Source organism: Pteropus alecto, unplaced genomic scaffold (genome assembly GCF_000325575.1).
Source record: "Pteropus alecto unplaced genomic scaffold, ASM32557v1 scaffold22, whole genome shotgun sequence".
NCBI lineage: Eukaryota > Metazoa > Chordata > Mammalia > Chiroptera > Pteropodidae > Pteropus > Pteropus alecto.
Genome location: NW_006434839.1, coordinates 2,085,134 through 2,092,811, shown reverse-complemented (window position 1 = coordinate 2,092,811; position 7,678 = coordinate 2,085,134). Strand labels below are relative to the sequence as shown.

Here is a 7,678-nt window from a genome sequence, read left to right as displayed (position 1 = left end):
TGTTTGTACTCACTCCTGCCACTGTTTGTGGACATGAGTTTCTTCTCCCCGTCTAGGCTGTAACTGCTTCAGGGCAGTGTGCCTGTCTTTCTCTCACTGATTTAGCAGGATCCACCGGCACACTGTTGGTACCCGAAGTTTTTGTTACACCGAATTCTTGAATTGAGTAGCTGAGGGCTGAACTAATTTGTACATTTATGACTGGCTGGGTCAACTAAGTGCTAGACTGCACTGTTGGATGCTACCAGAAAAGGGAAAAAAGTCTAAAATTGGGGAAATGGATTACAGATTATAGGCAATGGGGGAAAGGCTAACCACTTCCTCATTTAAAATACTTCTTCATTAGGGTTTTCTTTTTTATCATGTAGGCTTTAGTCTGATAAAAAGCCATCTAAAAGGTGATTTATGGAAAACTGAGGTACAATATCATAGCACAAGTTAATAAGAATTAGAATTAAAATATATTGTCTATATCCACATACCAAGGAATAAGTTTGGACCCCTACCTCGCACTGTATACAAAAAATAACTCAAAGTGGATCGTCACTTAAATGTAAGAGCTAAAACCATAAAACTCTCAGAAGAAAACACAGGAGCAAATCTTTGTATTGATGAGTCAGGCAGTGGTTTCTCAGGTATACACAAAAAGAAAAAATAAATAAACTGGACTTCATCAAACTGAAAACTTTTGGGTTACAAAGGACACTGTCAAGAAAGTGAAAAAACTCACAAAACGGGAAAAATTATTTTCAAATCATATGTCTAATAAAAACTATTTAAAATACAAAAAGAGCTCTTAAAACTCAATAATAAAAAAACAAATATCCCAATTAAAAAATAGATAAAAAATCTGAAGAGATATTTCTCCAAAGAATTTATACCAAGGACTAATGAGCACATGAAAAACACAACATCATTAGTTATTAGGAAAAATGCAAATCAAAATCAAAACGAGATACAACTTTATACCCACTAGGATGCTAGACATTTTTTTAAATGGCAATAACGAGTGTTGGAGAACTTGTGGAGAAATCAGAACCCTCCCGTACTGCTGGTGGGGCTGTACGTGGCGTGCCCCTTGGAGAACAGTTCAGCAGCGCCTCAAAATGTTAAACACAGAGTTACCACATGACCCAGCAACCCCGCTCCTAAGTATATAGCCAAAAGAATTGACAACAGGGACTTAAACAGATATTTGTATGTCAATGTTCACTGCAGCATTATTTGCAACAGCCAAAAAGAGGAAACAACCCAAGTGTCCACCAACAGATGAATGGATAAACAAAATGTGGTATATACATACAATGGAATATTATTCAGCTGTAAAAAGGAATGACGTATTGATATACGCCACGACATAGGTGAACCTTGAAAACATAATGCAAAATGAAATAAACCAAACACAAAAGCACGAACATTGTAGGATTCCACTTATATGAAGTATCTAGAGGAGGCAGCTTCACAGACAAAGTAGATCAGAGGTTTTCAGGGGCGGTGGAGTTATTGCTTAATGGTTACAGAATTTCTGTTTAGGGTGATGAAAACGTTCTAGAGATAGTGGTGAGGGTTGCCCAACACTGTGAATGTATTAATGTCACTGAAACTATACACTTAAAAATGGTTAACCACAGTCTACGGCCATGCCACCCTGAACACACCTGATCTTGTCTGATCTCGGAAGCTAAGCAGGGTCAGGCCTGGTTAGTCCTTGGATGGGAGACCACCTAGGAAGACCAGGTGCTGCAGGCAGAGAAAAAATGGTTAAAATGACAAATTTTCTATTTTACCACCAAAAATACTCTAGAGCGTCTAAATAAAACATGTCAGGGGTTACTGCATGAGCTGCGGGTCACCAGTTTGGGACCTTGGGCTCAGAGCGATTAACACTGGACACCTCATGTATACTGAGCAAGGACTCAGCTCTGCTGCAAAGCTCTCTACTAGACACTGGAGTGAGGCCTCAGGGGGCGGATAAACTTAAAAATATATCTTCCTTATCCTCGAGGAGATTAAAAGGCGAGAAATAGATGTCACAGTAGTAACGTGGCAGTGCTTTCAGGAGGTTCCAAATACGTACTTCAAGAGTTTCAGAGAGGGGATCTCAGCTGGTTACGGAGATCATCGAAGGATTCATGAAGGTGATGAACTCGAGCTGCCACCGAGGGACACGTAGGAAGGTGAGGCTGCTTCAGGAGAAGAAACAGCATGAGTAAAGGCCTGGAGGGTGTATGTTAGCATGGATCCAGGTTAGCTGGAGAAGAATCCAAGCAGGGAGGAAGCTGGAAAGGTGGGGGGACCGGGACCAGGTACCTTGCTGCTGAATCAGGATTGCCACTTCGTTTTGGGCAGAAGAATGAAGTTCTCATCCCTGAAGCCGATTAGCTAGGCATCGGCATATAAAATGATTGCAAAGAGGAGACAGAGGCTTCTGCGCAGCTGGTTGAGAGGTAAGGTAGGTCTGGACCTGAGCGGCAGCCATGGGATGGGAATGACGGGGAGGGGAGGGACGAAGAGGAGGCTCTTGGAGGAGGAGTAGATAGACGCCAGTAGCTACTAGGGTTGGGGGGAGGGTGTCAGAATGGGGCAGAGGGCGGTGGCTACATTTTTGGGGGCACGGATAATTTTCCATTCACTTAGCAATAAAGGTGAAGGAAGAGGGTTGTACGTTGAGGGGAAAGGTTTCCTGCCATCGTTCTGATTTGCGGTTTTTGTCTGTTTTTCAGGTTAGAGAGACTGAAGGCGTAGAAAGGATCTCGGTGGGTAGGCTGGAGAGCGGAGAAGCAAAGAGCAATGGAGCAGAAGGCACAGGAAGGAGCGGAGCAGAAGCACCCGGCAGGTTAGGGTAATGCGGACAGATGCGGATGGAAAAAGCAAAGTTTTTAATGGAGAGGATGAAAGATGGCCTCATACCTAATAAGAATCGAAGTCCTCTGCTTCAAGAGAGGGGGCCCGGAGAGACCGATGGCTCGACAACGGCACTTGCGGAATGTGACGTAGGGAGACGAGAGGAAGAATAAATTAAATGAGAGCGGAGTGTCGCCAGGGCCCAGATGAAGCTGGAGAGCACCCACGCATAGCAAGCCCAACCTGCGCCCCAGCTGTCAACGCCTGGCACTCTAAGGGAGACGAGCAGAAAAAGGTTACAGCATGGCGGGCGCAATACAAACCCAAAGAGTGAAGCATTCTTGGATCGCAGAAGCCACATTGTTGAGATGGTCGAGCATGGGGTTTTCTGAGCTTTGCAGGAAAACGAGAGAAGGCAGCCTTGGAGCGACTGGGAGAATGAGCGATCTGGAGCCTAGAGGTCGTGATGGTGGAGGTGGACAGCATAGGGAAAAAGAAGTTGTGGTCCCGAACTGTTGTGGAAATGGTTGTAACCCTTTAAGCTCAACGTGATAAGGTACGGTAGCACTCGTGTTCGTGTTAGGAAAGACTCTCAAGCCTTGTCCAGGCTCAGCTGGGCATCGCTTAGTGATGTCTGTCCCTGGTAAAGGGGAGGAGAGCCACCACCGTAGCCTGTCAACTCTGTGACATGTAGGCAGACAGATTTTGAGGTGAAAAGTCTGGACGGGGAGCCGTCAGTCCCACATGATTATGAAGCCACTGAGCCCAACTGCCCTTATAGGTGACCGACGCGTCCTACGGATGGAGGGACCACAGCTAAGGAGGTCTGAAACACGGGGAGGGTGGGGCGTGTGGGCGGTCAGCCACATGGAATTTCAACTCTGGCAGTGATGGCAGTGGAGAGGGTGGGACACTGTCAGTGCAGCACTAAGCCCACCACGGAAAGAGGGAGAGCTTCCCTGAAGCCACTAGATGGATGTGACAATGAGTTCAGGACAGTGGTCGTTGGATAATGGTGATGGAATAACAGTGTGTCTTCAAGACCAAACCCCAGGGCCTCGAGGGCAGGACCCGTGCCTTCTCTTTGTATCTACAGACCTAGCGGAGAACCCAGCACGGAGCAGGTGCTCGATAATTATTTGTGGAATAAAAGGAAGCGTCTCTCTGTTCCATTCCCTTCTGCTGCCATGCAAGCCGGGAAGCTGACCGGAAAGGAGCCCGTGTGACTGGAAGCGGCACGGTCCGGAGGAAGGGAGGTGGATGCTCGCAGGAATGGGTCGGGAAGGTATGGGTGGAGCTGGAGGGACAGAGCCTGAAGGGACTGCAGAGGGAGCCTGCTCCTAGGACGTAGGGTAAATTAGAGGGTACACACAGCGCTCTACAGAAGAGTGTGTGGATAACTCAGGGAAACCCAACTCCCACTTTTAGAAAACAGCTCGGAGCACAGGTCTTTCTGGGGGTGGACTGGTCTCGTCTCTATAGGAAAGTGATCTCCTGAAGAGAGCAGTGTTAGAGAAATTGAACAGAGGACAGGTGTCTAATCCCTACAACGCCAACCAAACCTACGGCCTTGGGAGTAAATGCGGAATGGCTTCATCCATTCGTTCGCTTACTCACGGGGCCTCAGCGTCCTTACTCTATGATGGGCCGGAATCTCTTTCTCACCCATTTCATGGGATTGCTCTGATGATAAAAATGAAAGCTCCTTCAAAACATTTCACATGTAAGCACGCCAGGTCATCCCGTTGACGTGAACTTTAGATAACTAACTCTTGTGCTTTAAAATGTTGCGTAACATATTTGCAGTAAGTGGGTCATCCGCTGGGGCTTGGAATTAGCTGTGATCCAGGGACATGGGGCTTATTTATTATAAGTGTTGACCTCCACGCAAAAGTGCAGCATTATGCACACCCACCGCCTCCTGCAGGGGTCCAACCTACACGGCCTCAGCGCTTCATCTCGTCTGGCTCTTTTTTTGGAAATAATCTGGATGTTTTGCTACTCAGGCTGTGTTCTCCTCAGAGCATGCATGGTGCATCTGCGAGGGAGGGAGAAGAGGAAACCTCTAAAGTGGTAAATATCACTCTCACCCGGACAGTGCTATGTCCCTCTAGACGAGACACCGAACCTAGCTGTGCCTGGATTTCTATAAAGTAACCTGGAACGATTCTGGTGACGGACACGCGCAGAGCTAGAAGGCCAGGCGCTCCCACTGTGACAGAGGAACTGAGTGGATCCAAGAAAATCAGTGATGGGCAAGTGGCAAAAGAGGAAAAATGACTTGCACTGATGAGAGAATGAGAAGCTGAGCTGAAGGAGATTGTGAGACCCCAGGCTTGTCTCAGGGTGACCAGATGAAGAATGGTCCATTGTTAATCATAATACGGCACTGGGATGATTTACAAACTAGAGATCCTGCAGCAGACAAAGGGGGACACATGCGGTGACCCCGGGGCCCAGATCTACACTCAGCGGGGTTAGCATTGAGAACACGGGAATTTGGTCTTGAGAACAACGGGACATCCTCTCCGGTAGGCCTGGCGACCAGCGAGGACCCATCTAGAGATATGGACGCAACTGGTTGGAAACTATCCTGAGAAGGAAAACGCCAACAGCTGTGATTTCAGAAATAAATATAATTCTGGCTGAGTAAGGGAGGAGAGGAAAGAATAGAGAGGAAAGTGCGGGGCGAGGAAGGAGAACGGAAAGCCGGCCAGATTTACCAGGGGCAGAATCTGACGACGAGGGATGTTGTAAAGACCGACGTAGGAAGGAGCCCTGCTCAGCTCGAGGGCGAAGGAAGCCCCAAATTTAGATAGGTCCCGAAAACGACAGCTCTCTTCCAAATATCAGGATTCCTTTCTTCTCCGAATTTCCCTAGGGCTCAGTGCAGATGGGAGCAAGAGGCCCTTCCGGAAGGAGTGAAGCGGAGCAGCCTCCCTCGCCTCCTGGGCGCCGCCCCCTGCACCGTGGGCAGCCCCTCTGCTCACAGCCCAGAGAGCCCGCAGGGAGGGCCCGGCGGCGGCGTGTAAGTCAGGGGAGGAAGCTGCGGGAGGGCTGACTCACCCTGTCCTCAGCCACTCGGATCACGGGTGGGCGGGCCTGCGCACAATGAGTCACCGAGAGCTGTGAATGCTATTCTGAGCTCCGCCAAGGACACGGATGCTCTTGTTGGCACCCTGGCACCCTTCGCAGTTCCTCTGCTTCCTCGTCTGGCTGTCAGGAGATGAGCGCTGTAGGAACGGAGACTTTGAGCTTTATCAGCCTGAGACAGAAACTGTGTAACTCGTTCTGTTCCTCCTGCCTCCCTTCTCAGTTCCTGGAAATCAGATGGGAAACTGAAACTCCTTCCAGGCGAGGTGGCCTTGCTGAGAAGCCACTCCGGGGAAGGGGACGGGAGGGCAGGGCCTGCCTTGTGGAATGTCCCAAATGAATCACCTGGCTCTTTATTTTGACTGCAAGTACCCGAGAAGTACGTACGTTTAAGTTTTAGATTCTACAAGGGAAAACCACACCGGCTCCCACAGCTCCGCGGAACTCTGCGGCACGTGGGTCAGTTTCTCGATTGGTCAGGTTCCCACGCGGTCCATGATCACGGGAACCCACGCGAGCCACATGAAGAGTTAAGTGCGGTACAGAGTACATCACACCCACCAAATGCTGTTGGACCCAGACCCCGGGAATTTAAATAAGAACGTGTCTCCGTAATACCTTCATTCTACTCTGTATTAAATTACGAGAGGATCCACGGAGGAAAGTCAGTGGTCCTTCATCTTCTCACGGCCTGAGTCACAGACCCTTAGGGATGGGCACTGGGAAAAGCAGAGCTCACGCTTCAGGAAGATGAAGAATATAGTACGTTCCATTAACAAATATTTATTGACTATGAGGAAGGCATTTTGGGGGTTACAGCGATAAAGGAGGCACCCTCGAGGAGATCGCATCTAGCAGAAGAGGTAAGATGTGTACGCAAATCATTTACAGGCTTAGGGAGGAAAGAGAATTATCTGAGTTGATGAAAGTCAGGCAGGATCATGAACTGAGCCTTGGAGAACAAGAGTAGTTTCCACAAGGGAAGACACAGAGGTGACACTGAAGGTGTGGAAACCTGTCTCATCTTTTGACAAGAATGTAGGGAGATAAAACTGGAAAAGCACCTGAGTTGGGACATGCAGTCCCTTAAATGACAAACTGACAGGCCTGGGCTTAATCCAGTGAGTGTGGAGAACTCACTGAAGACCCCAACAGAGTGAGGGTCAAGATCAAGTCAGAAGGCCTAACAAAGGTGGTGACCAGAGGCATAGAAAAGGTGTATACAATGTTATGGACGTGATTAAATGGAGCCTGAATTTTCACAGATGGGAGGAAATAGGAGAGAGAGAAAAAAGACATCAAAACGACTCTGGAAAACTGGAAACAACCAGAGATATATGTGCTTTTTCAACTAGAAAAAGGGATATTAAGCCAGCGAGACTGAGAAAATAACAGTGCCGTTGACAGGTTTATGGGCATGATGGGAAGAAGAGACTTGGGGCATGGTTCTCCCTTGTGAGGCTGAGAGGCCATGTAGATGCCCAGAACACAGTCAAAAATGCTGATGAGAGATCGGGCTGGAGGGAGATCTGGGAGTTAGCTGCAGTGGGAACTGCGGGGAACAGCAGAGAAAAGCATTCTGAAGGTGATACTAACAAGATGAAGACCGATGTTTAGAGAACAGAAGAATTAGGAACAAAATGAGTGAAAGCAAAAAGAATGCGTATTTATGGAGTCCCAACCTTATTCTGGAGCTCAGAGATTTGCATGTACTATTTATTGTCTGTGATGTATTTTTCTA

General features: G+C 48.0%; 1 pseudogene; it reads left to right on the top strand.

The window, feature by feature from the left end:
• The first annotated feature begins 1,630 nt into the window (after positions 1 to 1,630).
• On the top strand, positions 1,631 to 1,749 carry LOC112478864 (annotated as a pseudogene).
• The last annotated feature ends 5,929 nt before the right edge of the window (positions 1,750 to 7,678 follow it).